This window comes from Bombina bombina, chromosome 6 (assembly GCF_027579735.1).
Source record: "Bombina bombina isolate aBomBom1 chromosome 6, aBomBom1.pri, whole genome shotgun sequence".
NCBI classification, from domain to species: domain Eukaryota; kingdom Metazoa; phylum Chordata; class Amphibia; order Anura; family Bombinatoridae; genus Bombina; species Bombina bombina.
Window position 1 is genome coordinate 994,990,336 of NC_069504.1, and position 19,087 is coordinate 995,009,422.

Sequence of the window (19,087 nt, forward strand, 5' to 3'; positions counted from 1 at the left end):
TTCAGTCTTGGCCTCTTCTGAAGAGAGAGTTGTTAATTTGTTTTCAGATAGACAATGTCACAACTGTGGCATACATCAATCATCAAGGAGGGACTCACAGTCCTCTGGCTATGAAAGTATCTCAAATTTTGGTTTGGGCGGAATCCAGCTCCTGTCTAATCTCTGCGGTTCATTTTTCAGGTATAGACAATTGGGAAGCGGATTATCTCAGTCGCCAAACGTTGCATCCGGGCGAATGGTCTCTTCACCCAGAGGTATTTCTTCAGATTGTTCAAATGTGGGAACTCCCAGAAATAGATCTGATGGCTTCTCATCTAAACAAGAAACTTCCCTGGTATCTTTTCAGATCCCGGGATCCTCAGGCGGAGGCAGTGGATGCATTATCACTTCCTTGGAAGTATCATCCTGCCTATATCTTTCCGCCTCTAGTTCTTCTTCCAAGAGTATTCTCCAAGATTCTAAAGGAATGCTCGTTTGTCCTGCTGGTAGCTCCAGCATGGCCTCACAGGTTTTGGTATACGGATCTTGTCCGGATGGCCTCTTGCCAGCTGTGGACTCTTCCGTTAAGACCAGACCTTCTGTCGCAAGGTCCTTTCTTCCATCAGGATCTCAAATCCTTAAATTTTAAGGTATGGCGTTTGAACGCTTGATTCTTGGTCAAAGAGGTTTCTCTGACTCTGTGATTAATACTATGTGACAGGCTCATAAATCTGTATCTAGAGAGATATATTATAGAGTCTGGAAGACTTATATTTCTTAGTGTCTTTCTCATCATTTTTCTTGGCATTCTTTTTGAATACCGAGAATTTTACAGTTTCTTCAGGATGGTTTAGATAAAGGTTTGTCCGCAAGTTCCTTGAAAGGACAAATCTCTGCTCTTTCTGTTCTTTTTCACAGAAAGATTGCTAATCTTCCTGATATTCATTGTTTTGTACAAGCTTTGGTTCATATAAAACCTGTCATTAAGTCAATTTCTCCTCCTTGGAGTTTGAATTTGGTTCTGGGGGCTCTTCAAGCTCCTCCTTTTGAACCCATGTATTCTTTGGTCATTAAATTACTTTCTTGGAAAGTTTTGTTTCTTTTGGCCATCTCTTCTGCCAGAAGAGTCTCTGAATTATCTGCTCTTTCTTGTGAGTCTCCTTTTCTGATTTTTCATCAGGATAAGGCGGTGCTGCAAACTTCTTTTGAATTTTTTACCTAAGGTTGTGAATTCTAAACAACATTAGTAGAGAAATTGTGGTTCCTTCATTATGTCCTAATCCTATGAATTCTAAGGAGAAATCATTGCATTCTTTGGATGCTGTTAGAGCTTTGTAATATTATGTTGAAGCTACTAAGTCTTTCCGAAAGACTTCTAGTCTATTTGTCATCTTTTCCGGTTCTAGAAAAGGCCAGAAAGCTTCTGCCATTTCTTTGGCATCTTGGTTGAAATCTTTATTTCATCATGCCTATGTTGAGTTGGGTAAAACTCCGCCTCGAAGGATTACAGCTCATTCTACTAGGTCAGTTTCTACTTCCTGGGCGTTTAGGAATGAAGCTTCGGTTGATCAGATTTGCAAAGCAGCAACTTGGTCCTCTTTGCATACTTTTACTAAATTCTACCATTTTGATGTGTTTTCTTCTTCTGAAGCAGTTTTTGGTAGAAAAGTACTTCAGGCAGTGGTTTCAGTTTGAATCTTCTGCTTATGTTTTCATTAAACTTTATTTTGGGTGTGGATTATTTTCAGCAGGAATTGGCTGTCTTTATTTTATCCCTCCCTCTCTAGTGACTCTTGCGTGGAAAGATCCACATCTTGGGTAGTCATTATCCCATACGTCACTAGCTCATGGACTCTTGCTAATTACATGAAAGAAAACATAATTTATGTAAGAATTTACCTGATAAATTAATTTCTTTCATATTAGCAAGAGTCCATGAGGCCCACCCTTTTTTTGTGGTGGTTATGATTTTTTGTATAAAGCACAATTATTCCAATTCCTTATTTTTTATGCTTTCGCACTTTTTTCTTATCACCCCACTTCTTGGCTATTCGTTAAACTGATTTGTGGGTGTGGTGAGGGGTGTATTTATAGGCATTTTAAGGTTTGGGAAACTTTGCCCCTCCTGGTAGGAATGTATATCCCATACGTCACTAGCTCATGGACTCTTGCTAATATGAAAGAAATGAATTTATCAGGTAAGTTCTTACATAAATTATGTTTTTTCACTCTCGGGGATGCCCTCCTCCATCTGACAGTCTGAAACAGTATAAGAGAGCCCTACATACATGACCTACATCATTGTTATTTTCCTATATATAAGAGACTTAGACATGGGATAAGTTGAGTCTTGGGTCTGGGGCTATAGCGCTATGTTACAACCAATATGATTTGCATGTTCTTGCCTATTAGTACGTCTGTATTATGGTCCACCCTATCCAAGACATTACTGTATGAGGGCTGTAAAAGCCGATATGTATGTGCATCATGTGTTTAAGATAGTTCACTGCTAATTATTTATCGAGCATATTTGAATATTTTATCTAAGCTAGTTACCTACTCCTCCAAAAATCTAAGTGTATATGTCTTTGTATGCAGATCCCTTAAAATGTCACTATATACTAAGCCCTGACCTTTATAGCTCTTAAGGGGTTACTCTATGTCTGTGCTATTAAGAAGCAGCTATTCAGCTAATGTGATACAAAAATGTGTGTACAGGTTTTAGAAATGTTGTTTGAGACTATAACTGGGTACATGAATACAGAATCACATTGGCTGCTCTTGATATCCGAATAGATACCTACTGTCCCCAGTACCCCTGGGGCTTATGTTAGGGATCACTTGTTAATTATCTGTTTTAAATCCGCCCCCCCTCTGTCCCTCTTCTCCTCTTCCCTTCCCCTTTCCCCCCCTCCCCCCCCTCCCCCCCTCTCCTTCCCCCACCTCCCCCTCCTCTCCTTTCCCCTCCTCCCCCTCTCCTTTCCCCTCCTCTCCTTTCCCCCCCTCTTCTCCCCCCTATCCCCTCCCTTTACCCCTCTCCCTTCCTCTCCCCTCCCTCTCCCGCTCCCCCCCCTACCCTATCCCCCCTTTCCCCCTTATTCCTCCCTCTTCCAAGTATGTGGTAAGGGATAATCACCTTATCCTCCACATTCCTATTTGGCAGAGTTGTGCTGTCTCTGCCCTGCCCGTGGAGCCTTGTTTGAGTGTGTCCCGGTTTGTTTATAAAAATGGCTCCTCGGGAATTTCCTATGTTTACTACTCTGTGTTCAATACTTCTAGATACTTTTTTACTTTCATTTCAGTATAAGAGTTTTCTCACTTATGTACCTAATGTATGGGATAATACTACTGGCGCGTTGCAATAGGTTTAGGGATTGTATATTTCTCACTTGATTATAAGTCTTTTGAACCTACAGCTTTTAGACTCACATTCTTATTGACCTCCTGGTAGCTGTTTTAAAGTGACCAGTCATACGCTGGCACCTATTAATGTTCAAGTTTAATTATGAACCAGTCCCTGTAGCTTATTCTCCTGAAGTAGTGTAAGGTACTCACGTATATATTGTTAACTTTTCACTTCCTTCTTACATCTCCTTCAGTTTTTTTGTTAGTTTTTCTGGACCTAACCATGGTCCCAGCGGCTATAGGAAGGGGGATATAAAATGTAGGCCTCATTCAGGCCTGAACTAACTAAAAGCCCTCTGAGTAGTACATTCATCTTAATGAGGTCCAAAAGCGGCCTCGGCTACCATGGGGGGAAAAAAGGGGGTGATTTGAGGTTTGCTCTGCCATTTTATGTATATCCCAATCTACGAGTCCTCTATGATTGTTATAGTAAGAGATCTATACCCAAACTTGGTATTTAGACAAATGGAATCCACAGCACCAATTAGGTAAAAGAAAATACCTTTATTTTCACATTACATGCGACGTTTCGGCCTTCACAGCCTTAATCATGCATACAAAAAACTTCAGCCTCTGTCCACAGTATATAGGCTGATCAATTAAAACATTAATTACAAACAGATTTGACAAAATGTTTCACACAGAGCAATTACTCCCTCTAGTGTTAGTCATATTTTACTACATCCTATAAAATTTAACTCTCAAGTTACCAAAAATACAATTACTAGAGGAGTTTCCACTGAATGTACAAGTGTCATTAAAAACAAGAAAATATATAGGAACAAGTCTTACTGCAATCTTATATTTCTATAGTAACACTACTAAAGTATATTACTGACACATTTTACCAATCTTACTGATAAACTTTACCTATGTGTTTAAGTGAACAAGTGACTTTACCTATGTGTTTAACTAAACCAAAACTAACTAAAAAAATTTTTTGAAGAAAATGTTTTTTGTTTTGAATTTTTACTTTGTTACATTTAGAGAAAGACAGAGAAATCTATTTCTCTATTTAACCCTTTAGGGTACATACAATCTAATTTATGGATCCAGTAAGTTTCTTTTTGTTTAAGGATCCTCTCCCTGTCACCCCCTCCTCTTAATGTGCCTACATGGTCAATAATCTGCCACCTAATTTGACTTATGTTGTGGCCTGCCTGGATAAAATGATTAGAAACAGGAGCTTCTTTATTACCACATCTCAAGTTGGACTTATGCTGATTAATTCTTTCCCTGCCTTTTCTAGTCGATTCTCCAATGTAAATAAGAGAACATGGGCATTTAATAAGATAGATTACGTAGGATGTCTCACATGTATAATAACCATTAATTTTATATTTATGCCCTGTTCTTGGATGGGAAAATTCTTTCCCTTTTATCATTGCATGGCAATTAGAGCACCCTAGACAGGGATAAGAACCATAAGATTTCTGACCCATATGGCTTTGTTTAAGACTTTTGGAGGGTCCCAAATCATTTTTAATCAGTGTGTCTCTCAAATTTCTAACCCTCTTAAAGGCCATAATGGGATTATTTTGGAATATCTCCATATCTCTATTACAATTTTTAATAATATTCCAATGCTTTCTTATGATTTTAGTAACTTCAGTACTGTATGAATTATATTGTGAAGTAAATACCATCCTCCTACTTTTATTTTTACCATTTTTATTATTATCTTTAGGGGCATTATTATCCCTGTACATTTTCTTCTCTCTCTGAAGCCTTGAGATCTCTTCCTTAATGAGGTTTTCAGGATAACCTCTGCTAACAAATCTGTTGCCCATTTCCATCATTCTGGTAGATAATATTTCTTCATCCTTCACTATTCTACAGACCCTAAGGAGTTGACTCCTAGGGAGTGAGTCTTTTAACCTAGTTGGATGGAAACTATCATAGGCAAGCATAGTATTCCTATCAGTGGATTTTCTAAAAAGATCTGTTTTAAGGGTCCCATTATCTTTATAAACCCTAGTGTCTAAGAATTCCACTGAAACCTCACTATGTATAAGGGTAAATTCTATCCCTGGGATAGCGGAGTTTAAGTCACATACAAAGGATTCTAGGGATCCAACGTCACCCCACCACACGCCAAACACGTCATCTATAAAACGCCACCAGGCTGCACCATATTCCAAGAACATCTTATTAGTATATACAAAATTCTCTTCAAAGCTGTTCATGAACAGGTTGGCGTATGCTGGGGCAACGTTGGATCCCATTGCAGTCCCCCTGACCTGTACATACCAGTTGTCTCGAAATAAAAAATAGTTCCAGTACAGGATAAGAGTTAATAAATCACAAATAAATTCTATTTGAGGAGAATTATATGTACCAGTACCACTTAAAAGTTTCCTAATAACTCCTATACCTGTCTCATGCTTAATGGCAGTATAAAGACTTTTTACATCAAGTGTGAAGAGTATATATTTCTTACTGGGTAGATGTAAACTGTATAATTTATCAAGGAAATCACTAGTATCTTTGATGTAGGCCGACATTTTAATTACTTCATGTTGTAAAATTTTATCAAGGAAAATGGCTATGTTAGTGAAGATAGAATCTACACTGGAGACTATGGGCCTCCCTGGGGGGCATTTAGCATTTTTATGCACTTTTGGCACAGTATAGAATATGGGTGTCCTAGGATGTTCTTTGTACAAATAATCAGATAATTTAGTATCAATAATATCATTCTTAACTGCCTTGGCAAGTATGTGTTTAATTTCCTTTTGTATTTTAAATACTGGATCCCCTGCAAGTGGATGATATGTAGTATTATCTTGTAATTGTGACAGTATTTCCTCTACATAATATTGTTTATCAAGAACAATGGTGGCACCACCCTTATCTGCTGCCCTCACTAAAATATCTTTCTGTTTTTCTTTTAAAGATTTAAAAGCCTGTTTTTCCTCTAAAGTCAGATTGTCATTTCTCTTATTTTTACCACCTTGTTTGGAGATTTTTTCTTTTAAGTTACACCAATCATTGTTTACCATTTTGATAAATGTTTCCACACTGTTGTTACTAAAATTGGGCACAAGTTTTAGGGCTAAGGAGATGGGTCTTAGAAACAAATCTACATTTGTGCCCAATTTTAGTAACAACAGTGTGGAAACATTTATCAAAATGGTAAACAATGATTGGTGTAACTTAAAAGAAAAAATCTCCAAACAAGGTGGTAAAAATAAGAGAAATGACAATCTGACTTTAGAGGAAAAACAGGCTTTTAAATCTTTAAAAGAAAAACAGAAAGATATTTTAGTGAGGGCAGCAGATAAGGGTGGTGCCACCATTGTTCTTGATAAACAATATTATGTAGAGGAAATACTGTCACAATTACAAGATAATACTACATATCATCCACTTGCAGGGGATCCAGTATTTAAAATACAAAAGGAAATTAAACACATACTTGCCAAGGCAGTTAAGAATGATATTATTGATACTAAATTATCTGATTATTTGTACAAAGAACATCCTAGGACACCCATATTCTATACTGTGCCAAAAGTGCATAAAAATGCTAAATGCCCCCCAGGGAGGCCCATAGTCTCCAGTGTAGATTCTATCTTCACTAACATAGCCATTTTCCTTGATAAAATTTTACAACATGAAGTAATTAAAATGTCGGCCTACATCAAAGATACTAGTGATTTCCTTGATAAATTATACAGTTTACATCTACCCAGTAAGAAATATATACTCTTCACACTTGATGTAAAAAGTCTTTATACTGCCATTAAGCATGAGACAGGTATAGGAGTTATTAGGAAACTTTTAAGTGGTACTGGTACATATAATTCTCCTCAAATAGAATTTATTTGTGATTTATTAACTCTTATCCTGTACTGGAACTATTTTTTATTTCGAGACAACTGGTATGTACAGGTCAGGGGGACTGCAATGGGATCCAACGTTGCCCCAGCATACGCCAACCTGTTCATGAACAGCTTTGAAGAGAATTTTGTATATACTAATAAGATGTTCTTGGAATATGGTGCAGCCTGGTGGCGTTTTATAGATGACGTGTTTGGCGTGTGGTGGGGTGACGTTGGATCCCTAGAATCCTTTGTATGTGACTTAAACTCCGCTATCCCAGGGATAGAATTTACCCTTATACATAGTGAGGTTTCAGTGGAATTCTTAGACACTAGGGTTTATAAAGATAATGGGACCCTTAAAACAGATCTTTTTAGAAAATCCACTGATAGGAATACTATGCTTGCCTATGATAGTTTCCATCCAACTAGGTTAAAAGACTCACTCCCTAGGAGTCAACTCCTTAGGGTCTGTAGAATAGTGAAGGATGAAGAAATATTATCTACCAGAATGATGGAAATGGGCAACAGATTTGTTAGCAGAGGTTATCCTGAAAACCTCATTAAGGAAGAGATCTCAAGGCTTCAGAGAGAGAAGAAAATGTACAGGGATAATAATGCCCCTAAAGATAATAATAAAAATGGTAAAAATAAAAGTAGGAGGATGGTATTTACTTCACAATATAATTCATACAGTACTGAAGTTACTAAAATCATAAGAAAGCATTGGAATATTATTAAAAATTGTAATAGAGATATGGAGATATTCCAAAATAATCCCATTATGGCCTTTAAGAGGGTTAGAAATTTGAGAGACACACTGATTAAAAATGATTTGGGACCCTCCAAAAGTCTTAAACAAAGCCATATGGGTCAGAAATCTTATGGTTCTTATCCCTGTCTAGGGTGCTCTAATTGCCATGCAATGATAAAAGGGAAAGAATTTTCCCATCCAAGAACAGGGCATAAATATAAAATTAATGGTTATTATACATGTGAGACATCCTACGTAATCTATCTTATTAAATGCCCATGTTCTCTTATTTACATTGGAGAATCGACTAGAAAAGGCAGGGAAAGAATTAATCAGCAACTTGAGATGTGGTAATAAAGAAGCTCCTGTTTCTAATCATTTTATCCAGGCAGGCCACAACATAAGTCAAATTAGGTGGCAGATTATTGACCATGTAGGCACATTAAGAGGAGGGGGTGACAGGGAGAGGATCCTTAAACAAAAAGAAACTTACTGGATCCATAAATTAGATTGTATGTACATTAGATTGTATGTAGATTGTATGTACCCTAAAGGGTTAAATAGAGAAATAGATTTCTCTGTCTTTCTCTAAATGTAACAAAGTAAAAATTCAAAACAAAAAACATTTTCTTCAAAAAAATTTTTTAGTTAGTTTTGGTTTAGTTAAACACATAGGTAAAGTCACTTGTTCACTTAAACACATAGGTAAAGTTTATCAGTAAGATTGGTAAAATGTGTCAGTAATATACTTTAGTAGTGTTACTATAGAAATATAAGATTGCAGTAAGACTTGTTCCTATATATTTTCTTGTTTTCAATGACACTTGTACATTCAGTGGAAACTCCTCTAGTAATTGTATTTTTGGTAACTTGAGAGTTAAATTTTATAGGATGTAGTAAAATATGACTAACACTAGAGGGAGTAATTGCTCTGTGTGAAACATTTTGTCAAATCTGTTTGTAATTAATGTTTTAATTGATCAGCCTATATACTGTGGACAGAGGCTGAAGTTTTTTGTATGCATGATTAAGGCTGTGAAGGCCGAAACGTCGCATGTAATGTGAAAATAAAGGTATTTTCTTTTACCTAATTGGTGCTGTGGATTCCATTTGTCTATGTTGCTGTAAGGGTGGCAGTAACCCTTTCTCCACGGGCATCACACAGAACTAAAACCTGCTTTAAGGAACCAACAGGTGCTGTACTCATTTACTACTTTTGCAAACTTGGTATTTAGCATTTGTTTCTGTTCATGAAACCTATATTGTCATATACTATGTGCCATATGTTTGTTTGAGCAAACTGATTCCTGTCTGTTATTGTTATTCCCTCAATAAAAAATAATATTATAAAAGGACAAAAAAAAAAAAAATGGATTTGCATTATTTTGAATTAGCTTTTTAAAATTCAATTTTATCTTTGAAAATAAATATAAAATTTGAATATTTGAAAGATTATTACCGAATGTTAATTCAAATTCGAATACCAATATTTGAAATTAGAATGTTTGATAAATATTTGTAATTCTATTCCAAAATACAAATGTATAAAAATTGGTTTTACAATTAGAATGTTGCAAAATATTTGCCCATCCCTAAAACAAGGCGAGTTTTTGCAAACATAACACAATTTTTTACTTTAAGTTTAGAGTTTGGGCAAATAATTTCTCATTTCTTTTTGCAAGATATGTTCAATACAGCGTGAAGTGCCAGAAAGAAGGACCATTTACTGAACTAGTCGTTATATGTTTAAATAGAATGCTACAATGCTATAAACAACGATAAATGGCACATTTTAAATATAATGTAATATCCTCACATGAAACAAAATTTAATCTTGTTGCCTTTCCTTTTAGTTTTGCCGCACTTAAGATTACATTTTGCTTCAGGTGAAGATATTTTATTGTTCAGTAACTGGTCACTAATAACTTATTGAAAAGTATGTCCTTTGCTATATAGGCATATTACATTTGTATTGGAGACTAAATGCATAAGCAAAGTGCACAACTGGGGATGGATGGTACTTAATAGACCACCCTATGGCATGGTACCCACCCAGTGTGCAGCTTCTTTCTGTCCAATCTGTGCTTTCCACAGAAAATACATTTCCTGTAGTAAATCAGTCTGACCTTATCCAAAAGGAAAGTCCAGCCCCGAAACACCAGGCAATTCTCATCTGAACAAAATATTTCTACAGCTAATTCCAGGTGTACGTTTTGGCCTATATGGGCCTCGTCAGTGGAGGTGCAGCTATATCCCTCTGTATGCATAATACATTTTGTATATTTGCTGTCTATCCTTGATACCATGCTAATATTGTTGTATCACTTTATCATTCTAGAGTTTTGATAATAATTTTTGCAAATATTGGTCTGTTTTTTAAATAAAGTGCTGCATGCCATGGGTTCCTTCGTCCTCAACACACCTCCGTGTGCAGTTCGGTTTCCTTATGCTCCCAGCATGCTCTTAGGTGAAAGGAAAGGATTATTTTGGTTTCACTTTTGTCACTGTGTGTGCTTGTGTAGAGAAAAGCATGAGGTTCAGTTGTTTTGACACTAAATTAAGTATCAGCAAAGATTAACAGTGTACGAGTGAGGCCAGTGAGATCCAGGGCCGAACTGGGAATAAAAAGCAGCTCTGGAAATATATGAAGACCAGCCCTATTTTCCATTGAGTCGGTAGAATTCACATGCCCCATTTTTCTCAAAGGGGATTACTGGGATACTCCTTCCCCAATATTTTTTTCAGAATTAAATTATATTACTTTGCATTAAATAAAAAGTGCCAGATTGATGTTATTTAGGCACACTACAACCCAATTGCCTCCATTAATCACCCCTTTAAATTGTAGCTTTCCAGCCCCAGCTGCTGCAGCCCACCGGGAAATCATCTGGTATACTGGTAGGCCAATCCGGCCCTAGTGAGATCCCATCATAACAATGATTCTACATCCCACATACAAACACACATATACTCACAAAAACAGGTAAGGGAGAGAGAGCAAAACTGGGTAAAGGAAGCAGAATTTGTAGTGCACATAGACATGTACACATATACACACCCATATACATATGCACACATACACAAACATATAGACACACATATACACATGCACACCTACACAAACATATACACATGCACACAGACACAAGCATATACTTATGCACACAGACACAAGCATATACTTATGCACACAGACACAAACATATAAACACACATATACACATGCACACATACACAAACATATACACATGCACAAATACACAAGCATATACATATGCACACAGACACAAACATATAAACACACATAGACATATATACACACGCATATACATATGTACACATACATAAACATATAAACACACACAGACATGTACCCACATATACAAACATATACACACGCATATACATATGCACGCATACATAAACATATAAACACACATAGACAATACTTACACAGACACATACACACATACATATACATATGCATATACATATGCACACATACATAAACATATACAACTGCATATACAAATGCACACATACACAAACATATACACACACATATGCACACATACACAAACAAATAAACACACAGACATATGCACATATACACACACATAGAGATATACACACACAGACATATACACACACATAAACACATGATCATATACATATGCACACATACACAAACATATGCACACACATAGACATATGCACAGTGGCATACACAAACATACACACACAGACATATATACACATATGCATACACCTTTGACCCCTTCCCATAAAAACATTTTTTTTTTTAATTAATATTTGTGTTATAAACAATCACTCTAAATATAACTTAAAACCTATAGCATTTTCAGGTGTTTTGTTATGCAAAATAGCAAGTGATAATGGTTTACTTCAGGTCTCAAAAAGCTATACATTTTACAGTGCTTTTTATAAATCTGCCTGAGGATTATACTTAACTCACCACTTGAAATATGAATACAATGTGCGCACTAATATAGCTCCCTGTGTTATCTATTAAAATCATACGGTGTGCTAAAAATGCACCCTGCAATATCAATTGCTCTCCACTTGTAATCTAGCCTTTCATCTGGTATTTAAAGGGACAGTGTACTGAAGTTTTTTTTTTTATGTTTGATCAATTATCCATTTTACCTGTTGAAGTGTATTAAATTGTTTACAGATAGTTGCTGTATCAGTAATTTTGTCATTTGCAATAGCCAATTTTGCATATAGTATCACAACCTATACTGTACATTTCAATTCTTAAGTAATCGTTATATAAAAGCTACATTAACAAGGAAGTTTAGAAAAACAAACTCTCACTGGAGGGTGGGAAAGAAAGGTAATAAAATGTTCATTTGTTCATTGTTCTCTCAAAGTATTAGTCTCACTGTTTATACAGTGAGAGAAAAGTTAAGGAGCATTATGTGTAAATACAGAGATGAGCTAATGAGATCTGTTTTATCTCAAAGCTCTGCCCATTTGATTTGGTTGTGGTTTCAATTAGCAAAGACAACAATTTCATATACAAAAATATATCAAAAGATGATGATGTAAATGTAATTCACATATTGGGATAAAAAAGCATATAAATTAGCTTTTTAATATTATATAATTGTAATACTAGTTTATTTATCACATGGAAATATATTAAATACATTTGTTTAATTCTCTTCATTACAAATACTTTTTTTTTTGCCTATTCAAGATTAAAACTTAATGAGATAGTTATTAAGTAATAATTTTCAACGAAGATGCTTTCAGTGTCATTGCTGTTACTAGCAATTCATACAGTATATTCATTGAGTTTGGAGTGAGAGCAGTGAGATGCGGTGAGGTTAGAGGCTAGCGAGGCACTGACTATTATACGCCCGAGAAGCAAATATATGAAACCAAATCACTTCTTTCTCTCTATCTTTCTCTCTCTCTCTATCTATCTCTCTCACACACACACTTCTCTCTCTTGCATACACACTTCTCTCTCTCACATACATACCTCCTCTCTCTCTCTTGCATACACACTTCTCTCTCTCACATACATACCTCCTCTCTCTCTCTCACATACACACTTCTCTCTCTCACACACTTCTCTCTTTCACACATACACTTCTCTCTTTCACACATACACTTCTCTCTTTCACACATATACTTCTCTCTCACTCACACACTTATCTCTCACACAATTCTCTCTCTCTCACACACATTTCTCTCTCTGCCTCACACACATACTTCTCTCTCTCACACATACACTTCTCTCTCACATATACACTTCTCTCACACACATACCTCTCTCACACACACACTTCTCTCACACACACACCTCTCTCACACACACACCTCTCTCACACACACACTTCTCTCACACACACACACTTCTCTCACACACACACACGTCTCTCTCAGACACGTCTCTCTCAGACACGTCTCTCTCAGACACGTCTCTCTCAGACACGTCTCTCTCAGACACGTCTCTCTCAGACACGTCTCTCTCAGACACGTCTCTCTCAGACACGTCTCTCTCAGACACGTCTCTCTCAGACACGTCTCTCTCAGACACGTCTCTCTCAGACACGTCTCTCTCAGACACGTCTCTCTCACACACGTCTCTCTCACACACGTCTCTCTCACACACGTCTCTCTCACACACGTCTCTCTTACACACGTCTCTCTCACACACGTCTCTCTCTCACACACGTCTCTCTCACACACACGTCTCTCTCACACACACGTCTCTCTCACACACACGTCTCTCTCACACACACGTCTCTCTCACACACACGTCTCTCTCAGACACGTCTCTCTCAGACACGTCTCTCTCAGACACGTCTCTCTCAGACACGTCTCTCTCAGACACGTCTCTCTCAGACACGTCTCTCTCAGACACGTCTCTCTCAGACACGTCTCTCTCAGACACGTCTCTCTCAGACACGTCTCTCTCAGACACGTCTCTCTCAGACACGTCTCTCTCAGACACGTCTCTCTCAGACACGTCTCTCTCAGACACGTCTCTCTCAGACACGTCTCTCTCAGACACGTCTCTCTCAGACACGTCTCTCTCAGACACGTCTCTCTCAGACACGTCTCTCTCAGACACGTCTCTCTCAGACACGTCTCTCTCAGACACGTCTCTCTCAGACACGTCTCTCTCAGACACGTCTCTCTCAGACACGTCTCTCTCAGACACGTCTCTCTCAGACACGTCTCTCTCAGACACGTCTCTCTCAGACACGTCTCTCTCAGACACGTCTCTCTCAGACACGTCTCTCTCAGACACGTCTCTCTCAGACACGTCTCTCTCAGACACGTCTCTCTCAGACACGTCTCTCTCAGACACGTCTCTCTCAGACACGTCTCTCTCAGACACGTCTCTCTCAGACACGTCTCTCTCAGACACGTCTCTCTCACACACTTCTCTCTCTCTCACACACTTCTCTCTCTCTCACACACTTCTCTCTCTCTCACAGCACTTCTATCTCACACACGTCTCTCTCACACACGTCTCTCTCACACACGTCTCTCTCACACACGTCTCTCTCACACACGTCTCTCTCACACACGTCTCTCTCACACACGTCTCTCTCACACACGTCTCTCTCACACACGTCTCTCTCACACACGTCTCTCTCACACACTTCTCTCTCACACACGTCTCTCTCACACACGTCTCTCTCACACACTTCTCTCTCTCTCACAGCACTTCTCTCTCTCTTACAGCACTTCTATCTCACACACCTCTCTCTCACACACCTCTCTCTCACACACCTCTCTCTCACACACGTCTCTCTCACACACGTCTCTCTCACACACTTCTCTCTCACACACTTCTCTCTCACACACTTCTCTCTCTCTCACAGCACTTCTCTCTCTCTTACAGCACTTCTATCTCACACACCTCTCTCTCACACACCTCTCTCTCACACACCTCTCTCTCACACACCTCTCTCAAACAATTCTCTCTCTCTCTCACACACACACACTTCTCTCTCTATCTCACACACACACACTTCTCTCTCTATCTCACACACACACACTTCTCTCTCTATCTCACACACACACACTTCTCTCTCTATCTCACACACACACACTTCTCTCTCTATCTCACACACACACACTTCTCTCTCTATCTCACACACACACACTTCTCTCTCTATCTCACACACACACACTTCTCTCTCTATCTCACACACACACACTTCTCTCTCTATCTCTCACACACACACTTATCTCTCTCACACACACACTTATCTCTCTCACACACACACTTATCTCTCTCACACACACACTTATCTCTCTCACACACACACTTATCTCTCTCACACACACACTTATCTCTCTCACACACACGTCTCTCTCACAGACACGTCTCTCTCAGACACGTCTCTCTCAGACACGTCTCTCTCAGACACGTCTCTCTCAGACACGTCTCTCTCAGACACGTCTCTCTCAGACACGTCTCTCTCAGACACGTCTCTCTCAGACACGTCTCTCTCAGACACGTCTCTCTCAGACACGTCTCTCTCAGACACGTCTCTCTCAGACACGTCTCTCTCAGACACGTCTCTCTCAGACACGTCTCTCTCAGACACGTCTCTCTCAGACACGTCTCTCTCAGACACGTCTCTCTCAGACACGTCTCTCTCAGACACGTCTCTCTCAGACACGTCTCTCTCAGACACGTCTCTCTCAGACACGTCTCTCTCAGACACGTCTCTCTCAGACACGTCTCTCTCACACACTTCTCTCTCTCTCACACACTTCTCTCTCTCTCACACACTTCTCTCTCTCTCACAGCACTTCTATCTCACACACGTCTCTCTCACACACGTCTCTCTCACACACGTCTCTCTCACACACGTCTCTCTCACACACGTCTCTCTCACACACGTCTCTCTCACACACGTCTCTCTCACACACGTCTCTCTCACACACGTCTCTCTCACACACGTCTCTCTCACACACTTCTCTCTCACACACGTCTCTCTCACACACGTCTCTCTCACACACTTCTCTCTCTCTCACAGCACTTCTCTCTCTCTTACAGCACTTCTATCTCACACACCTCTCTCTCACACACCTCTCTCTCACACACGTCTCTCTCACACACGTCTCTCTCACACACTTCTCTCTCACACACTTCTCTCTCTCTCACAGCACTTCTCTCTCTCTTACAGCACTTCTATCTCACACACCTCTCTCTCACACACCTCTCTCTCACACACCTCTCTCTCACACACCTCTCTCAAACAATTCTCTCTCTCTCTCACACACACACACACTTCTCTCTCTATCTCACACACACACACTTCTCTCTCTATCTCACACACACACACTTCTCTCTCTATCTCACACACACACACTTCTCTCTCTATCTCACACACACACACTTCTCTCTCTATCTCACACACACACACTTCTCTCTCTATCTCACACACACACACTTCTCTCTCTATCTCACACACACACACTTCTCTCTCTATCTCACACACACACACTTCTCTCTCTATCTCACACACACACTTATCTCTCTCACACACACACTTATCTCTCTCACACACACACTTATCTCTCTCACACACACACTTATCTCTCTCACACACACACTTATCTCTCTCACACACACACTTATCTCTCTCACACACACACTTATCTCTCTCTCACACACACTTATCTCTCTCACACACACACTTATCTCTCTCACACACACACTTATCTCTCTCACACACACACTTATCTCTCTCACACACACACTTATCTCTCTCACACACACACTTATCTCTCTCACACACACACTTATCTCTCTCACACACACACTTATCTCTCTCACACACACACTTATCTCTCTCACACACACACTTATCTCTCTCACACACACACTTATCTCTCTCACACACACACTTATCTCTCTCACACACACACTTATCTCTCTCACACACACACTCTTCTCTCTCTCACACACACACTCTTCTCTCTCTCACACACACACACTCTTCTCTCTTTCTCACACACACACTCTTCTCTCTTTCTCACACACACACTCTTCTCTCTTTCTCACACACACTCTTCTCTCTTTCTCACACACACTTCTTTCTCACACACACACACACACTTCTCTCACACATACACTTCTCTTTCACACACTTTTCTCTCACACACACACTTCTCTCTCTCTCTCTCTCTCTCTCTCTCTCTCTCTCTCTCTCTCTCTCTCTCTCTCTCTCTCTCTCTCTCTCTCTCTCTCTCTCTCTCTCTCTCTCTCTCTCTCTCTCTCTCTCTCTCTCTCTCACAAACATACACACACACCTCTCTCTCACACACACTTCTCTCTCTGTCACACACTTTCAGTACTATTTACCTAGTACCTACCGCTTCACTTAGTACCATCATTAATTTTTTTATTTTACAGCATTTTTTAATTAGAACAGTACACCAACCGTTTCAAAACACAGTGCTGCTGTGTGGCACACAACAAAACTTGTTTTGAAAAGGTTATTGTACTGTTCGACTTCTAAATCTAATTTTTCAAACATGCTGCAAAATAAAAAAAGGAATGATGGTACTAAGCGGTAGGTACTAGGTAGATAGTACTGAAAGGCAAGCTGTATGTAAATGTATTATTAAGTAAGTAATAAAAACCTAATATTCCATATCTCATGCAAGGAATTTGTGTGGCACTTTACTTAGTCTTGCAATAAAAACAGAAAATTTCTGCAAACTCAGCACCGCTGTAAAACTGGCACTAGTGCACAACAAATTATACAGAATACAGGGGTTGGTAAATAACGTATTAACATCAAAAAAGAAGAGTGGAGGCACCGGGTAGTTTCACAACACAAAATCGTCCTTTATTAAGGTGATAAAACAGGAGACACTTCGGAAAAAGCCTTAAACCTCTGGGGCAATGGTGGAATGGAGGTGCCCCACGTACCCTGGTGCTGACATGTTTCGGCAAATGCCGTAATCGTAGCTAAAGGGTGTAAGCTTGTTTGCTTATTTAAATACACAAATCACATGTGATAGGTTAAAAACTAATGTGCTACGTAGGTAACACCCACCTCCACCTGTAGTTAATATATATGCCCTAATCTAGGATGCAATACCATACTATCCACTCTATGCACAATTTTATCTGTCATAAATATAAACCAGATTAATATGATATAAGTAATATCATTCACAGAACATTCCTTATCATGTTTATATGTATGAGATAATACAAAAATTGAAGAAACATTGGTAAATAATAAAAAATATACAAATGAAATACAAATGAAACTAAATAAATAAATAAAGATAAAGATAAGGATTTGTAAATAGATACAATACTGGAGGCACCAGAGAGTTATCCTTAGCAACTTACACAAGTGGGCATTTTTGCATATAACTATATTTCAATCTAGTTTGCATATACTAGGATATATTTAATCATTTTATTAGCCATGTGTGTGGTTGCCTAAGGGGAAATTTATCCAAGAAATATGTTTATACATAAACTTATAAGCATATATCAGCATTTTAATGCTATGTCTCGAATACACAGGTTAACACCAGAAATTAATTAAATCATATTCAGAATTAAGCCCATTCGGCACCCTGGTGTGCAACCTGTGTATCCAAAACACCTCCCTTTTGAGGAGTAAATTCTCCCTATCACCTCCCCTATTGTGTGTATTTACCACTTCAATAATTGTCCATGACAATGTCCCTGGATCCTTATTATGGTTCACAAGGGGGGTAGTGAGTTTGCCTTGCTTAATGTCATTTATATGTTCCCTTATCCTGGTTCTGACTTGTCGAGACGTTTGACCTGTGTACTGAATGTCACATGTGTCGCAGCTGAGGAGATAGACTGCATATGTGGACCTACAATTGAAGAGCGCCCTGTGTGCAAATGTTTCTCCTGAGTAGGCACTCCTAAATATATTTCCTAGGTTTACATGTCCACATGCTATACAGCTGCTGAAATTACATTTGTAAACCCCTTTATACCTTAACCAAGAGGATGTATTTATTTCCTCTTGTTTTAATTGCGTGGGGGCTACATAATTGCCTATGGTTTTGCCTCTTCTAAAGGCAAACCTCACCCTTTGTGTGGCAATGTGTGCAAGTTCGT

The 19,087-nt window shown here is 38.8% G+C and overlaps 1 protein-coding gene across 1 annotated transcript in view; it reads right to left on the minus strand.

The window, feature by feature from the left end:
- The window catches only part of GLRA1 (glycine receptor alpha 1), a gene marked incomplete at its 5' end in the record, with an annotated part of 351,072 nt that overhangs the window by 256,051 nt on the left and 75,934 nt on the right, over positions 1–19,087 (minus strand). The gene's annotated exons all lie outside the window — the stretch shown is intronic.